The sequence below is a fragment of the Onychostoma macrolepis genome, chromosome 01, assembly GCF_012432095.1.
Source record: "Onychostoma macrolepis isolate SWU-2019 chromosome 01, ASM1243209v1, whole genome shotgun sequence".
Taxonomy (NCBI): Eukaryota; Metazoa; Chordata; class Actinopteri; order Cypriniformes; family Cyprinidae; genus Onychostoma; species Onychostoma macrolepis.
The window spans coordinates 7728515-7746876 of record NC_081155.1 but is presented as its reverse complement, the minus strand read 5'-3'; the positions used below and the strand labels follow the sequence as shown (position 1 = coordinate 7746876).

Sequence of the window (18362 nt, the reverse complement as noted above, 5' to 3'; positions counted from 1 at the left end):
GTTGTTGTTTCAACTTAAAAAAGTAAGTGTTCGTGCTGCCTTAAAATGTCAAGTTTTGTGAACTTAAATTGTGAAGTTGTCTTAACTAAGAATAAAGCTGAATAGACTAAAATGCAATGAACAATATCACTTTAAAAATTTAAAATGACAAGTTCACTGTAAAACCCGACTAGTCACGTTAACTCAAACCGTTTGAGTAAACCAATTCGCTTTGGCTTAAACCATGTAAGTTTTAAAACTTGCAGTTAAGTAATTAAGTGATTAATTAAGTGCTGATTGAGCATTAGTGATGAACACCTGCTGTTAACAAACAGAATCACTGACAGAAAGAAACACAACAACTGACTTTAGACACATGCTTAGATGAAATCAACTGAAATAAAATACATGAAATCTCAAGATCTGATTAAACAACCCCACAAACAGCATCACCAGCTCAATTATTAATAACAAGACTGACTTTATTTCTGTCAGACATCTACACAAGATCTTATTGAGAATTAACTAAGGTTTAGATGTTGATTTGTTTCATTTGAAGTAACCATGTTAGAGATCAGTGTCTGCTTTAGTTGGGCTCTTGACCCTTGACTTCTGTGTTAACTGTTTTTTTCCCCTGGCTGTTGTAACCATGTGTTCTTCCAACATATTAGTTACAAATCAAAAGCCTAGAGAAAATAATCAGTAGTTGGTTGTTATTTGTTTATAATGGCGATCATTTGTTAGTGATCTGATCTCATCTTAGCGTTAACATGGACATGTTGTGTGTCTAATCTCTGACTCAATGGATGTTGTATTGATTATAGTAAAAGTGATTCTAAGAGCCACTGGTTCTGCGACAGTCAGTTGATATAAAGGACTTTCCAAGCAGTTTTTTTCACAAAAAAAAAAGTTTTAATCTATGGGAGCAATTAGACTCAAACAGACATCAAGAATCAGCTTATGAACCTCAACAATGGTGACTATTACATTTTTTTTTTACATTTTAAATCATGCTGCAATGCATGCTGGGTACTAGCATAGTACAAAACTCATCCATGGATCCCAGCATGCATTGCAGCATGATTAAAAAAAAAAAAATTGTAATAGTCACCATTGTTAAGGTTCACAAGCTGATTCTTGATGTCTGTGTGAGTCTAGTTGCTCCCATAGATTAAAACTTTTTTTGTGGACAAACTGCTTGGAAAGTCCTTTCTGTCAACTGACTGTCGCAGAACCAGTGGCTCTTAGAATCACTTCTACTATAATCAATACAACATCCATTGAGTCAGAGATTAGACACACAATACGTCCATGTTAACGCTAAGATGAGATCAGTTCACTAACAAATGACCGTCATTATAAACAAATAACAACCAACTACTGATCATTTCCTCTGGGCTTTTGATTTGTAACAAATATGTTGGAAGAACACATGGTTACAACAGCCAGGGAAAAAAAAAACAGCTAACACAGAAGTCAAGGGTCAAGAGCCCAACTAAAGCAGACACTGATCTCTAACATGGTTACTTCAAATGAAACGATAAATCAACATCTAAACCTTAGTTAATTCTCAATAAGATCTTGTGTAGATGTCTGACAGAAATAAAGTCAGTCTGGTTATTAATAATTGGAGCTGGTGATGCTGTTTGTGGGGTTGTTTAATCAGATCTTGAGAGATTTAATGTATTTTATTTCAGTTGATTTCATCTAAGCATGTGTCTAAAGTCAGTTGTTGTGTTTCTCTTTCTGTCAGTGATTGTGTTTGTTAACAGCAGGTGTTCATCACTAATGCTCAATCAGCACTTAATTAATCACTTAATTACTTAACTGCAAGTTTTAAAACTTACATGGTTTAAGCCAAAGGGAATTGGTTTACTCAAACGATTTGAGATAACGTGACTAGTCGGGTTTTACAGTGAACTTGTCATTTTAAATTTTTAAAGTGATATTGTTCATTGCACTTTAGTCTATTCAGCTTTATTCTTAGTTAAGACAACTTCACAATTTAAGTTCACAAAACGTAAATGATGTTTATTGCACTTGTTTTTGTAAGTCCTGTCAACTTTATTGTCAGTTAAGACAACTTCACAATTTAAGTCCACATAACTTGACATTTTAAGGCATTTTAAGTTTGTTGCCTTAAAAATTTAAGTTGGCTCAACTTTCTTTTTTTTTTTAACAGTGTAGGCCTGAAGTTCAGTAAACTCAAAAAAGCTTTGCAGCTGGTTGCTTCATTTTTTTAAGTTAACTCAACTTTTTATTTTTTACAGTGTACTAACTATAAGTAACTTTGCAACTACATGCCAACTACATGTCAACTAATTCCCATTAATTTGCAACTACATGTCTACTAACTCTCTGTAACGGAGCCAACGAGACGAGAGACATGCGGATCCATGTGCGAGCTTTAATACAAAGGCGTAGTCAGAAAACAAGCAAGGGTCAAACAGTGGTAAACAGGTATATCATAGGCAAGGCAAAGAGTCATCCAAAACGGGCCTGGGTCAGTCGACAGCGAACAGTATCCAAAGGGGCTAGACAAGAGAGGTAAATCCAAAACGTAAGCAATAGTCCAGGCAGGGGAAAACACAATCCGAAACAGGCAAGGCAAGGCAAGACTAGGAAAACTAACAGGGGCTCTGTAGAGTAGCTAAAGCTATAGGGCAGCGATAAATGCGTACAATACTTGGCAGTGAAAGAGAGGAAGTCCATGGCTTATGTGATTGGCTGCACCTGAGTGCGTGTAACGAGTGCAATGGATTGTGGGAACTGAAGTCCGGAGTGACATGTAAAAGTCTGTGTGGTGTGAGAGTGAGTGTAAAGTGAAGACGACATCTGGTGGTGAGTAACTGGAAGTGCGTGGTCAGGATTCATGACACTCTCAGTAGGGTAGGTGTAGGGTTAGTAGAATAAGTTTACATATACTTGCAAAGTTTCTCATAGTCAGTATGTTGTATGTTGTGGACCCATCAAAATAAAGTGTTAGAAGATATTAAGCAGGGAGTCTGCTAATACTCTAATGACTGCTAGTTGACATGTAGTTGCAGAATTACTTACTGTTAGTAGAATGTCTAAAGTGCACTATCAGAATAAAGTGTTACCAAAGAATATAGTTACTAGGGGTGGGTGGATCGATCCTAATATCGATAGTATCGATACCAACGTTGGTATTGGATCGATACTAGCCTGATTAGATCGATACTTTAGGTTAATTTTCTCTCCTCTACACTTAATATATTGCTTAATACATTCAACAAAGAATAGACATGTCTGTGTGTTTAAATACCGCTCTTTTCACGTCTCGTATGCAAACATTACTGCTCCTCCTCTGCTTTAGTGTTTTATTATGCCATTACGTGACTCAGCGGCTCCAAGCGCAAGCGGCTACAGCGAAAGATGGAATGGTAGAAATTCGCTGCTGTGGCAACAGCACCAAACTTATTCACCTTTTTCAATGTGGAAGACTGAATATGCGAGACTTCCACTTCATTAGGCACGGTAGGGAAATCATGAGAAAAATAACAGTGCAATAAACGGTCAAATTGTTTGTGCTATTCACCGTATGTGTTTATAATTAAGACAATTCATTAAAATAATATGGTAAGAAACATCAGTTTGCAATATCAAGCAAGCAGCAAAACGAGCTGTTTTGTACAGTTAAAAATTGCTGGAAGCGGACGAGACTGGAAGCCAGACCCATTCAATTTACCAAATGTGGCCTTTTTATACAGTATTACTGTCTTCAACCATTAAGCCACGTTGTTTTTGTTTTTATTTCTTTATAAAGGTTTTCTATCAGAGGAAAACACTTAACATGCATGCACTTTGCGTTCAAATCCTGGGATGCTTGCCTGCATATCATCAGTATACTGAGTTGGCCTTTCAATATTACTTTCTTAATGCATTAGGCCACGTTAAGTTTTTTTTTTTTTTTTCTTTATAACTCTTTTCTATGGGAGGAAAATGCTTAACACGAAACTTTACGCATTGCTTTCATATTCTGGGCTCCTCTGCTTGCAAACTCCTTTCAGAAAGGCAAATAATATCCACATAGCTTTAAGGTGAATGTAATATTTTAGTCATATCAACATAAGTTATTGTTAATTTTCAAAATGTAATTGGTCATTTAAATGTATGTTATTAAAAAGAGTATCGGTATCAGTATTGGCGATACTTGCCCTGTATTTACTTGGTATCAGATCGATACAAAAATTTGCAGTATCGGACACCCCTGATAGTTACAACCCAGCAGAATTGCTCCTGACCACTAGAGGATGGTGTTGAGCTGGAAACCTTCTAGAACAGCGACCTCTAGTGATCAGAAGCATTTCACCATTATACATGAAGAGGAGAATGTTGTTACTTAATTGTATGCAGGTCAGTCACATACAAGAACTACATCAAATACAGGAACTACGTCATAAAAGTAGTCAAGTGGTCAAGTGCAAAGACTGCAAGTGTGGGTATTTGGACAAGGGGAAAGTTCCTAAATGACATTCATACCTCAACGCAACCTAGTGGTCTGGAGCATTTCTGTTGGGTCATAATTATAAACTTTTGAATGTTTGTTTGCTTTATAAATGTGGTTGGATCAGAGGCATTCAAAACAAGAAAGGAGGGATAAAAAATGTACAAATAAATGTTAGTCATGTTTAACATCTGCGTTGTTTCACACAGGTATTATTTTACTGTGCAATCTAACAAATTGTGTCTGTAGGCATATTTAAAATAATCTGGACCAACACACACAGAAGAGTTTGTTTATTCACTTAAAATTAATGTTACAAGTAGCTATCACAAATTAAAACTTAGCATTAGAATGACAGAACTTAAATATAAATTTCACTTAATACAACTGCACATTACATGTAGACTAAACATAACAGTGCTGAAGCTGTGGACAGTCACATGGGAATCAGATTAATATACATGCAAGCAAAATATCTTTGCATATGGAAACACAGATTATTGTGTTTTTTTTTTTTTTAATTTAATTTATGCAAATTTTGAACATATTCCTCATAGTCCTGTATGAAATCCTTGTCAGGACTGCACAAAGCCCAGCTGCACGTCTCCACTAACTTCTAAAACATCAATCTCCTCCAGATTAGTGAAGAGATGGCTGTAAGTGTGGGTTGGTTTGCCATTGACAAACACCTCATAATTATCAGGACTGCAACAAATGGTGACCTGAAATGCATATTTAAGTCAAAAATGTGAAATCATTTATCATCATTTATTTGTAACAAATAAATATGAGAACAAACAAATCCAACTTTTAAAACCTCAGATTTTTACTCTTATTTATTGGAAACATCAACTTAAGTCAATGCAAATATATACGTGTGAGTGTGACTGCATTGTTAATTTATACCTAAATGAAGGAAGAAAATAAAAATCCACTAAATGAAGTTTTTGAAGTTTGTATACATTTTCTCAGGATGATGCATGATTGAGTTTTGATCCATCATCTTGGTTGAGAGTGACATTTCAATGTTTCAAATATGTTGGATCAACATTAAAATGTTGATGAAAGCCGACTGCACACATAGACTGTGACAATGAGCTTAGACTGGTTTGTAGTTGACAACCACAAGATCATGCAAATATTTATCAATGAATGTTAGTGGATTGTCCCCAATCAGTGGGGCATTTTCAAACCATGGTCAGTGTTTCAACCTCTTTACACTTTACTTGCAAGAGATATTCAAGATAAATACATCAAATAAACATACTTCAGTCATGCTAAAATTATAGTTCTCATTTTGGCTGTGTTATATTGTTTGTATGCCAGCTGACAATTGACTTGCTTTAAGGTAAGTATATTCATTATTATAACCTTTGGGTATGTGTCATGTGTGTGTTCTCGTTCAGTTCCGTTTTGCCCTTATTTGTTTTTTCCTGTCATTAGTTAATCATTGTTTATTCTTATCACCTGTTTTGTATTTATTCATCTCGTTTGTTCCTTGATTTCCTTGTCTTTATAAGTCCCGGTCCTTTGTCTGCTGTTGTATGTCTTTCCTGCCTGTGATGTCTGTCTACCTTTTGGAAATTAAAGACTTTCGTTGTGTGAACTCTTCGTCTCCGCGCTTCCCTGTGATATGTGACAGTATGAGTTTTTTTTTTTTTTTTCATTTTGTTCCACCTTTACTTTAAGAAAGATCTTCTTTTTTTTATCATCAACAAAATCAGTTTGTTGATGCAATGGCATTGCCATTGATTTGTTTTTGGCAACGGTTATTTGCACTAAGTGTAAATACGATAGATGCTAAGTGAAAATAGCAAAATACACTATTTACACTAAGTGGAAATATCCATAGATTCTATTTACACTGTTAAAATAACAGGATGTTCTGCTAGTTATACTATAATAGTGGCAATTATTTGCACCTCATACAATATGAAACAGTATGCAATAATGACGTATCGAATGTAAATTATATTTATTAATGAATGCCACCTTAATGGGACAACAATATTTTCAACTTTTCGATTATTTCCTTAATTTCTTTTATTCAAAATAAATGCCTTTCCGATGTGATATGATATTTGAAATGGGAGGTAAAAAAAAAAAATTGGCAAAAGGTGAATTCGAACTTGGTCGATCACGCCAAAAACGACTACAACACCCACTTTACCATCTATGCCATAGATAGATTGCTTTGTATAAAATAATATTTTCCCCCAACCATAAAATTAATACAAAATATTAAATTAAATAATATCGTAGATGTTTGGTTCAAGAATATCAATAAAATATTGTGAAGTAAAACAGTGTAAACTTAAAATATAGATTAACCCCCAGTCAAACACATCGTCCATCTTAGCAGAAAGAAAATGTATGGGAATCATATGTATGACTACCTGAAAATTTTTCCCTCTCTCAAACAGCTTGAGTCCAGATTGCTCCTCATTTCCCCATTTCCCATCCTCATAGCTGTTGCACACGACCACATTCTCATCAAAACAAAGACTGTAGTCAAATGCAATTCCAGTTCTGTGCCGTAGACTAAACACCACTCTGTTGGAGAAAGAAAATATGTATAGACAATCTCAGTTTTATTGATCAGGATGATGTGACATTCTAATAGGCCTGGAATTAGAGACTATTCAAAGAAGTAAACAAAAAAGACATTTTACAACTAAAATGACATTGTCAAACCTTTTTGCTTGTGGGATGATGACTTCTTGGATGATGATGCTTTTGCCAGGCTGTAATCCACCATGAATGATGGTTTTGTACGGGACCGTCTGATTGTGAGTCAAAGTAATAATTAACAATTTAATCCTTTGTCAATCATAATAATAATAATTTATATGTGCTTTGCCATAATATAAAATGCAATATTACAGTATATTGTATTCAATCAGTATTTACCTACTGAAAATTTAAAATCTGTTTTTGATTGACACATGTTTTATGATAATATTCAACATCATGTAGAGCTCTACATAAAACTGGCTAAAAGAAACAATTTTCCAAAATATCTTTGCCTTGAATCACCAGAAAGTGTGACCCAGGTAAGAAAATTAACAACAAAACTGGTGAAGAAATTGCTACAGAGATTGCACACATTCACATCTAAACACATCTAGATCATTATGATGTCTCATTAGAGATGTGTGGAGATTGTTTGTCTGCCAAATATTTAAAATAACTCACCAAGCATCCTGGAAGTGCAGCATGATTGGGCTGTAAATGAAATGTATATATTTAGGACAGGAACACATTTAGAAGAATTCAGATGATGAAAGTTAATTTAAATTAAACAAATAAAATGATGTGTGCCATTATATAAATAATTAAATAATTACTAAATTTTCATTTTGGGGTGAACTATCACTTTAAGGTAAACAATGACCTGTAGTAAAATGTGCTGTCAGCTGTTTAAAGGACATGTGGCAAGCTGTTTTTGCTGCCTCTCATCTGTACTTCTAGATTAGAAGTGTGTTCAACATGGATGTGCAAACGGTTGCTGTAGAAATGAACAATAATATCTGCTTGTAATAGCCAGTGGAAATATCTCACGTGTGAGGCTATCACTGAACACTGAGAAGAAAATTAGGAAAATCAGCAGCAGTGCATATTATATATTTTTTTACATGTTGTTTTAGATCATGCATATTTTTACTCATTTCTGTGAAGTATGCATGCTGAGTTCCTCCATCTATTCACACACACTTTACTTTCTCAGACACCCTGTTGAACACACAGCATGCTATGGATAATATAGCATTTTGTATGTAGTTTTGTATTTTCAAATGACAAATTACTTACATTTCTCACATCATTTTTTGCACATTAATTTGACACATTTGATGAGAAAGTATTTGTAATTTTTTATGCTTTTTTTTATCTCTCACCGCAAGATAGTGGAAGGTAACTAAACTTAGTTCCACCATTCCAACCACGCAGATGCGATCTACATTTCGAATGGAATACGGTGCTTGTACTCCGAGAAGGGTTTCCCATTGGCAAGTATCTAGGAAAAGCCAAAAACATTGTTTTAATTATGCTACAATAAAAAAGGCCTTTTAGTGGCAGTGGATGAAAATAGATATTTTTTCATACCTGAAAAAAAAGGAAAAATAAACTATTACAGAAAAGCAGAGTTGAAGTCACCTTGTAAGACTCCTTGGTGACGAGGATCTGCAAAGAAAACATCTGGCCTCTCGGGAAGGAAGTTTCATACTTGCGTTCATCCCAGCCCCACTTCCCATTTTGCTGGGTGTTGTGCACAACGTACGCAGGGCCAACCCAGAGCATCTGATAGCGAGGGTTAACTTGCAGAACAACAACATCAGACCCATGTTGGAGGTTCACGTTGAATCTGGAGAAGATGGAATAGAGAGGAGGAGAACAGCGGTAACATGTACACTAAAACTAATGTTATACACTAATACACTAATGTACACTAAAAGATGTGTACAACAAAATTGAGGCAACGATATTAGTCAACATTTGAAGTGGATCAAAAAAGTGAATCAACGTTGTCTTAAGACAAGAACGGGTATTGTTTTTGACTACTGTATTTGCATTAGCTTTTTAAATATTTTGGACTCGTTTTATTCTTGTTGGTTCTATTGACTTTACATGTTTCCAACTTGCACTATTAAGAAATAATAATAATTTGTTGTTTGGTTTACGGTAACTTCCCTTACTCTAACCGGTTGAAAAACTGTAACAGATGTAATGGGACATTTCAGTAAGATACTGATAAAATTACAGTTTGTTACAGTTTACAGAGAAAAATGGTCAACTGATGAAAACTGAAATAACTGCATTTATTCTTTGTTTGTTTGTTATTGGTTATGTACATTTGGATTTTGTGTTACAACTTACGTTATTAAATGAATTTTTATGGCATTGTTTTAGTGTCATGTGTGTTCTCATGGTGTTTTGCATTTGTGTGTATACGACACTGTGCAGTTTATTACCTCAGCTTGTGGAAAAGCTACTTGCGATTCATCATGTGGGTTTCTTACTTCCGCTTGTGTTTTTGGTGGCTGTCGGTGTATTATGAAGGTACAAAACAGATGTTAGTACTTCAGTAGGTTGGTATATTAACATTATATCAGTTCATAAAATATAGGTTTTTCTATGCCCAAAGCTTTCCTTTTGTTGCGTGTGGCTGTACCATGAAAAGGCCTATGAATTTTACTCCTTTCGTTCTGTTTTTCCTGCATGTGTGTAATTGACCATGTAAGTGCCTTCATTCGTTATTTAAAAATTATTTTGTATGACTTACGTTTGGCCTGTATGAAATCTGTCATTAATTAGGTTGACAAGATAAAGTACATGCAAAGCATACTATTACTCACCTGTCTGCATTTGGCAATACCTGTCCACATACAATAATCATCCCATCCTGTAGTCCTCCTTTGAGCATACAACTGAATGGAACAACCTGTGTGCAAGATTTTCATTCCAGACATGAATGCTTGTTCACCCTCACACTTGTTTGCAATCATTTTATTCTGCCATTATTAATTAATTGGTAACAATTCCAGAGGTTTTATTTAGGTTTTTCCCATGGATCACAGATCAAAAGAAGGGGGACCCGGTTGGGTTGGGGGGGAGTGGAGACAGAGAGGCATAACATAAGTCATTCTCACACTGGATAAAAAGTGCCGCAGCATGACTTTATAATTCAAAAGCAAGGTTTTCTATGGGTCTATGCACTGTTCAAAATCCACTCACATATGTTTTAAATTAATTGCATTATATTTGTTGCAGACTGTAGTTAAAATGAAATTCTATACTTTAACTACAAATGTGAGACACTTTAGTTCACAGCCTCTTAAGCAATGTATGAATACTTGGAACGCACCTCACTGAGCTGGACTAAGCTAGCATTTATAGTTAAAAAGTATAGTATAGTATTATTATTATTATTATTATTATTATTTTTTTTTTTTTTCTGAAAATGATGATCGTTTTGCTAGAGGTGACTCATATTTGTCAGCTGGAGTTGTGAGGATTAAACTGAAGCTGCCTAAATATGGATTTTAGAATGTCATAAATAGTATAATTTCAGCCCCATTCTTGCATTAGATGCAGAAAAATCTGGAAATGTTCTCCTCCAAAACCGTAATTTAAGCTAAAGAAAGAAAGAAAGACCTATACATCTTGGATGGCTTGGGGGTGAGTAAATGGACATTTTTGGGGTGAACTATTCCTTAAAGGGCACCTGTTATGCAAAATTCACTTTTACATGTTGTTTGGACATAAATGTGGGCACACAATCTGCCATGTTTATCTCCACGCTAGAACATTTAAAAGCAGCATTCAAGTAAGAAATGTCTTCTTATTAAGGCTATAGACGTTATTCAGTCCAGAGCAGTAATGTTCTGTTTTTATTTTATTGTTTGGGACATATTAACAGTGTAGAGAGCAGTGTAGGTTCTGTATATTATGCTGCTTTTACTTAATATACAGATCTAATATAAAATTAATTTTTTTCCCCAGCTGTTTAACTTAACAGACATAACCAACAGGGTTTTTGTAACTCGTGTGTGTTTTTAACATAAACTTGTGTGTGAAAGAGAACTTAGTTTAGTGGTCACATGCCGTGTGACAGCCGCTTTATGTGCGTGTGCTTCGGATGTGTGCGCACGGAAAAATTTAAACTGATATGGCTTAAAAATGCAAAATAGGCATTTTCAAAATGATATAATAAATGATCTGTGGGGTATTTTGAACTAAAACTTCATACATTCTGGGGATATCTGAGACTTATATTACATCTAGTAAAAAAGGGCATAATAGGTGCCCTTTAAGGAGAACAACCAGGCTGTATGTGGCATCCAGATGAACTGCGTCATCAGAACTTGAAGGAACAGGCTGGCAGGTCTGCTTACTATTGAAGTAATTAGAAATGGGCTGAGAGGTCTATTCATATTGTGATTAAAGGGATAGTTCACCCAAAAATGAAAATTCTGTCATTAATTACTCACCCTCATGTCGGTCCAAACCCGTAAGACCTTCATTAATCTTCAGAACACAAATTAAGATATTTTTGATGAAATCCGAGAGCTCTCTGACCCTGTATAGATGGTAATGCAATTGAAATATTCCCAGGCCCAGAAACGTAGTAAGGAGATTGGTAAAACAGTCCATGTGACATCAGTGGTTCAACTGAAAATACTTTTTGTACACAAAGAAAACAAAAATAATGACTTTATTCAACAAATCTTCTCCTCCAAATCATGTATTCCACCATTATGGAGTGGTCACCGTCAGCAGCACCACGCGCATGTGTTGTTTACATGCAGATGTACTCCCAATAATGCAAAAGAGTGTACAAGAATAAAGTAATTTAGCTTTACAAATTTAGGGGTTCATCTCTGCATTACTAAAAACTTTCATCTGTGGTTCAAGTCATCTGAAATAATCAGACGGAACAAATGGAGTGAATTCTCATGCCCAAGTAGCAAACAATTGTTTCATCACTCAAAGTTTCAAGTGTGCAACGAATGAATATTCATATAATTCTCAGCACAAGTGTACTTATACTTTCAACATTAATTCCTGATTTCATGAATGTAATATTTGGGCAGCAAGAAAATAACATTGCAGTCATGTATAATTTAAGTCACTTACTGGGTTGATAAATGGTGGTTCCTGGTTCAGAGCATTAACAGTAAACTGACCTGCATAAAATTAAGTAACAACATTCTCCTCTTCATGTATAATGGTGAAATGCTTCTGATCACTAGAGGTCGCTGTTCCAGAAAGTTTCCAGCTCAACACCATCCTCTAGTGGTCAGGAGCAATTCTGCTGGGTTGGGACTATATTATTTCTGAATGCTTTATTAATTTCTGTCGATTAGATACAGTTAAAATACCTTAACCAAGAAAGGGCAGATAAAACAAGTATATGACAGTAATATGTAACAAATCTTTCCTTTTTTTTTTTTACAGGTATTAATTTGCTCATGCAATCCAACAAATTGTGTTTGTAGGCATATTTATAGGATTATTTACACAGATAACACACATAGGTAGGACACATGCATGCAGAACAGTGTTTATATATATATATATTTGTTATTATGCAGCTGTGGGCAGTCCCACTGGTCTCAGATTAATATGCAGGCAAGCAAAACATCTTTGCATTTGAATGACCATCTTTTGCATACAAGCATAGACTGATGCAGGTTTTGAACATGTATTTCTCATAGATCTGGATGAAATCTTTGTCAGGACTGCACAAAGCTCAGCTGTACATCTCCACGAATGTCTAAAACATCAATCTCCTCCAGATTAGCGTAGGGATGGCTGTAAGTGTGAGTTTGTCGACCATTGACAAACACCTCGTAACCATGACAACTGCAGAAAATGGTGACCTGAAATGCATCAAAATCATTTAATACTGTAAATACAGTCATTGTCCAGTGTATTTACAGTCATATCCACACTGTCCACTTGAATATCAAGGGTACGTTCAGTGATCATACAGTCATATGTGTGCTTACTTGCAGAGGTTCTCCTATTTCAATCGGTGATAGCTCATAAATTTCCTCCTCGCCCCATTTCCCATCCTCATAGCTGTTGCACACAACCACATTCTCATCGAAATGAGGACTGTAGTAAAACGCAATTCCAGTTCTGTGCCGTAGAAAAATCTCCATTGTGGAGAAAGATGAGGAAATTACATCTCTAAAAAACTTCTCAGTTTCTATGATCAGATGGAAGCTGTCATTATGACATTTCAAAGAGAGTATTTCAAACAGAAGTTGTGTTATTTTTTCTCTAGCAGAGAGATGTGATATTGTCAAACCCTTCAGAATTGATGACTCCTTGGATGATGATGACTTTTCCAGACCGTAATCCACCATCAATGATCCTCTTGTATGGGACTTTCTGATTGTGGGTCAAAGCAATTCATAATATTTATAATATACTGCAACCACCATTTATTTCCTTACTGAACTACTCAATTTGTTGGATTTGATAAAAAAGAAAAAAAAAATTATATATATACATATACTTATTTAAAAAAAAAGAAAAAAAAAAAAAGAAAATTAGATGTTCATGAGTGCGTTTTTTTATGATAATATTCAATAAACTCTGTATAAAACAAAAAAAATATATTTCTCAGAACACATGAGATTGCCTTAGAAAATTAAATAAAAACAAAATTAGTAAACCAAAGTACGATTGCAAAGTATTCTTTTGAGACTGTCCTCCTCCGAAAAACGACCCCATAGGTCGTTTGTGCAAGCAGCGTATTACGACCTATTATTACGTTTTTAAATCTAGCGCCCTCTAGCAGCCTTAGAAATTACAACAGTCTCGTTTGTCTGGTGTGTAGTCATCAAATGACCTTTGACTGTCGTTTGGTGGGGTGTGTGTGGTGTTAATGGTATGAGTTCAGTTCTGTCTGATTGCTTGTGGAAAGAACTTGTCGTAAGACTTTGTTGAGGGCTCTTCCTGATGGGGCCGTGGGATATCAAATGCTGTGCAAAATGTAACTGCCGTAAAGTTCAGTCAAAGGGTTAAGACCAGCACAGACGTACCATTGGAAATGTTTGCCTTTGCAGCTTTTGGTCTTCTCCATAAACACACAAGATGGCCAGATTCATCCCTCTCCACAAACAAGACAAGAGTTCGACAGGCCTTCCTTTGGTCTTCCTTTTTAGCTGAAACAAAGAAAACAGAAAATGTTGAACCTTTGAAGGACTTTAGCCTCCCTGGCAGCTTCTTCAGGTTCAGCTCTGGGAGCTTCCAGTACAAGTTACCTGTTAATATTAGCAGCTTTTTGACATAACCGATCAAAATTCAATTCTGAGCTTTGAAAATATGCCATGATGAAAAAGAGAAAGGAAGAAAGAGAGCAAAAATGTGTAAATTAATTATGAATAACAGTTCAGAAAAATAGGCAAGGAAAAGCTGAGAGAGAGAGACAGAGAGAGAGAGAGAGAGAGCTGTTGATAAACAGCTGTTGGACACTAAAGGTTGTTGTAGGAGATGGAGATGTATGTGATCTGAAGAAACTGCAAGACAAAAAAATATTGAATTACTTTTTTTTATATAAAAGTATTAAAGGCATGGCAAGTTATGTGATTAACTACAAATACCACATTAAAACTACGTTACTGTGGTAAAAACATGGTAAATGTTGTGTTTTTGTGCTTTAACTACAAATAGTACACAGTAAAAACACAGTTACTGTGGTAAAACACGGTAAGTGTTGTGGATACTGTGTTTTAACTACAAATACCACATTAAAACTACGTTACTGTGGTAAAAACATGGTAAATGTTGTGTTACTGTGCTTTAACTACAAATAGTAACATTACACAGTAAAAACACAGTTTTCAAAGTATGTTAAGTGAATGAATGAATGAAGCATTTATATAGCGCTTTTATTGTGTATTGCTATACACCCAAAGCGCTTTACAATCATGTGGGGAGTCTCTCCTCAACCACCACCAGTGTGCAGCATCCACTTGGATGATGCGATGATGCGTGGATGATGCATCCACTTGGATGATGCGAAGTGTTGTGTACTGTGCTTTAACTACAAAGAGTACACAATAAACACAGTAATTCTAGTAAAATCATGGTTAGTGTTGTGCTTTTCAAATAGTGTGCAGTAAAAACAGTTAAATTTACATAGCAGACTATTTTATCCAAAGCTACTGTGGTAAAACCATGGTAAGTATTGTGTTTACTGTGTTTTAACTACAAATACCACAGTAAAACGACAGTTACTATGGTAAAAAGTGTTGTGGCCACTGGGCATTTAACAGCACTGTGATTACATTAGTTCAGAGGCATCACAACTGATTTGTAAAGAAAACGTCAAACTGCACTTGCTTACACATTAATTGCAGACAATCAGAACGGTACCTTAAAAAACAAACCATAAAATAAAATAATGAACATACCTGGACAACGATGTACGGTGAATTGTTGGGTCACTCCTCCTTTTTTAATTAGTAACGATGGTAACGACAGTCAAAGGTCATTTGATGACAACACACCAGACAAACGAGACTGTTGTAATTTCTAAGGCTGCTAGAGGGCGCTAGATTTAAAAACGTAATAATAGGTCGTAATACGCTGCTTGCACAAACGACCTATGGGGTCGTTTTTCGGAGGAGGACAGTCTCGTTTGTCAATAATTCGTTCATGAATTTCGTTCTCACTCTCTGTGCTATAGGCCTACGTGACAGAGTATAAAAGTTATAGGCCTACTAAAATATGCGGACATCTTTTTTTATACAGTTTAAAAATAAAAAGAAGAAAAACAAAACTGTCAGTCGGGGTTCTGTTAGCCAATAGACCCGTTATACCGGGTTTTGACTTTGTCCAATAAATAAATACACGGTCGGGCACAAGGTATATTAACACAAAGATGACCATTTCTATTTTTTTGTGTGTGTTATTCATATGCAAGTTAAATCCCTGGAGATAGAGAGACCTAATGGCTAAATACATGCCATCCATTCGAGCACTCTCTCTCTCTCTCTCTCTCTATGGGGACTTTTTTTGAGTGTTTTGTATTGTATCAGACGATGTGTGAAAAGCAACTAATAAAACATTTATTTTACTTGACTGAGGCGTTATTTGCGAGGTAAAGTCTTAATATAAATGTAATGTTTTTTGGTTTTTTTTTAATATTATTATTAGCCTATTGTAAATGTTTGTAATAGCTATATTAGAATGATATAAAATCTAAATAAACAAAATGGATCGGCATTAATTTAATATTCCCAATTAAATTTAAATAAACATGATGGATACAATCAAAAAAGACATTTAGGCTAACTCTGTCAGAGTGATGTATATCTTTATAATTAGCTATTTACAGTGCAACGTCTGCATATGAAGAGTTCATTTGCAAAAAAAGATAACTCCATTTTTAACAATTCTCAGAAAACATGTTTCTTCATTGTGCATTCCAATTAATCTCAATCAAACTGCAGTTGGGTTATTTTGACGGTTAAAAAATAACTAAAAAAGCAGCTAATTAACACAACAAAACAATAAAAATATAATAACATAATAAAAAACATGATTTTTGAAAATTTTAAGAAATGGAGTTACCTGTTTTTGCAAATAAACTCTTCATATCATGTTGCTTATTGTAACCTTATAATAATGGATACAGCATATGTGGGCATCCTGGCGATAACATATGAAAAAAAAAAAAAAAAAAACCTTTGAAGTCGCCAGTAAAGACAAAAACATTGTGGATGAATTTAGACATTAAAGTTTTTACATTGTAATGTAATGTAGGTCATCGCGTATTGTAATGTAGGTCAAAAACCCTTGCTACATGTGCTGCGTTATACTTCACTTAGACTAAGTCGTTAGACTAAGTCGCGTTGGATGAAAGCATCTGCAAAATGATTAAATGTAAATAAAAATATGACTTTATTCGAGACCTATACAGCGCATGCGCGTAAAACATCCACTACGTAGTGGATATAGTTCAGTACGTCATCGTGCTACAGGCTGCAGCGAGGACCTCTTGAGAAATTAACCCTTTTGTGAACCTCTTGGCTGAAAAGCTGAAAGCTTCATGAGGCTTCATTTGCCCATCACTAGTTTAAACCTTTTGAACTGTCCTCATAATCTGAAAAACAAATGAGCAGCAGCGTCTGATTCACAAACAAATGACTCTTATGAGCTGATTTTTAAATAAATCATTAAAAAACCTGACAAGCTCAGAATTTATTGGTGTAAATCAGTCAGAAAAATATTATATATTTATTATTGTGATATAAACTTATTTTATCTGTTGTGTGATTTAAGTCCTTCTCTCTCTGTCTCTGTAGATCTCTGATCTCAATGAAGACACATATACAGCTCTTGAGCTCAAGTCCATGACCTCTGACCTGTACGACACGTTCTCTCAGTAAGTGCGACGTCAAAGGCTGTATTTACACTGCAAGTCTTGATGACCAATTCCGATTTTGTGACTATATTCGATTTTTTGGATGACGTGCTTACATTTCTTTTAAAAGTGACTCCGCTGAAAACTTGCGAGTGGAATAATACTCAGGTGGAACTTGTGAAATATATTGTTAAGCATGTCACATCGTCTGTGTTTTTTTTAGTAATTAAGACCAAATGCGTTCATCAGTGATTGTATATCAAAGGCAGGGACATTTGTGTGCATTTTATTTTGTGGTTTCAATGGAACGAATGGGACAAAAGTGACTTGGCTAAAGTTGGTTTTATATTCACACATTCACAACATTCACACATTTCCGTGTTCAATAACTTTCTAATAATATGTGCAATGAAGTTATTTTTTGCAAATTCTAATCAGCGACATCATTCCCAGTCAACAATTTGATCTCACAGGATACTCGTGATGAGGTCACAATGTGAGGTAACAGTGAGCTAAAAGTGTAACCTCACAGCACCCTCACTGTGTGCTCATACTAATGTGAGGTCAAAGTGCACTCACTGCACAGAGACTAGGTACCCAGCATGCATTGCAGCATGAAGCGTTTGATTGTCACCATTGTTGAGATTCATACGCTGTCATTTAAACACAAAGAGAAACATCAAGAATCAGAGTAATTAATAATGTCTGTCTTATGTTTTTATAATTCTTCATAAATGATTATGAGAGTGACGTAACTTGGAATTTGTGTTCTGCAATTAACCCATTATCACCCGAAGCAGTGTTATGCTGTGGCGCCCGGGGAGCAGTGCCACTGGACATTCACTCCCCCCACCTACCATCCCTGCCGACCTGCGAGTCCCTGACTCGAACCTGCAACCTTTGGATTATCAGTCTGACTCTAACCATTAGGCCACGACTTCCCAAGACCAAGACCGCATACTGAATCTAGGTGATGACTGTGTTGTTATCATCAATAACAAACCAATATCACCTGGTTGCAGTCTCTTTTTG

General features: G+C 35.4%; 1 pseudogene; it reads right to left on the bottom strand.

The window, feature by feature from the left end:
* Positions 1-4725: 4725 nt before the first annotated feature.
* Positions 4726-13113, bottom strand: LOC131537033 (galectin-9-like; annotated as a pseudogene).
* Between the last annotated feature and the right edge of the window lie 5249 nt (positions 13114-18362).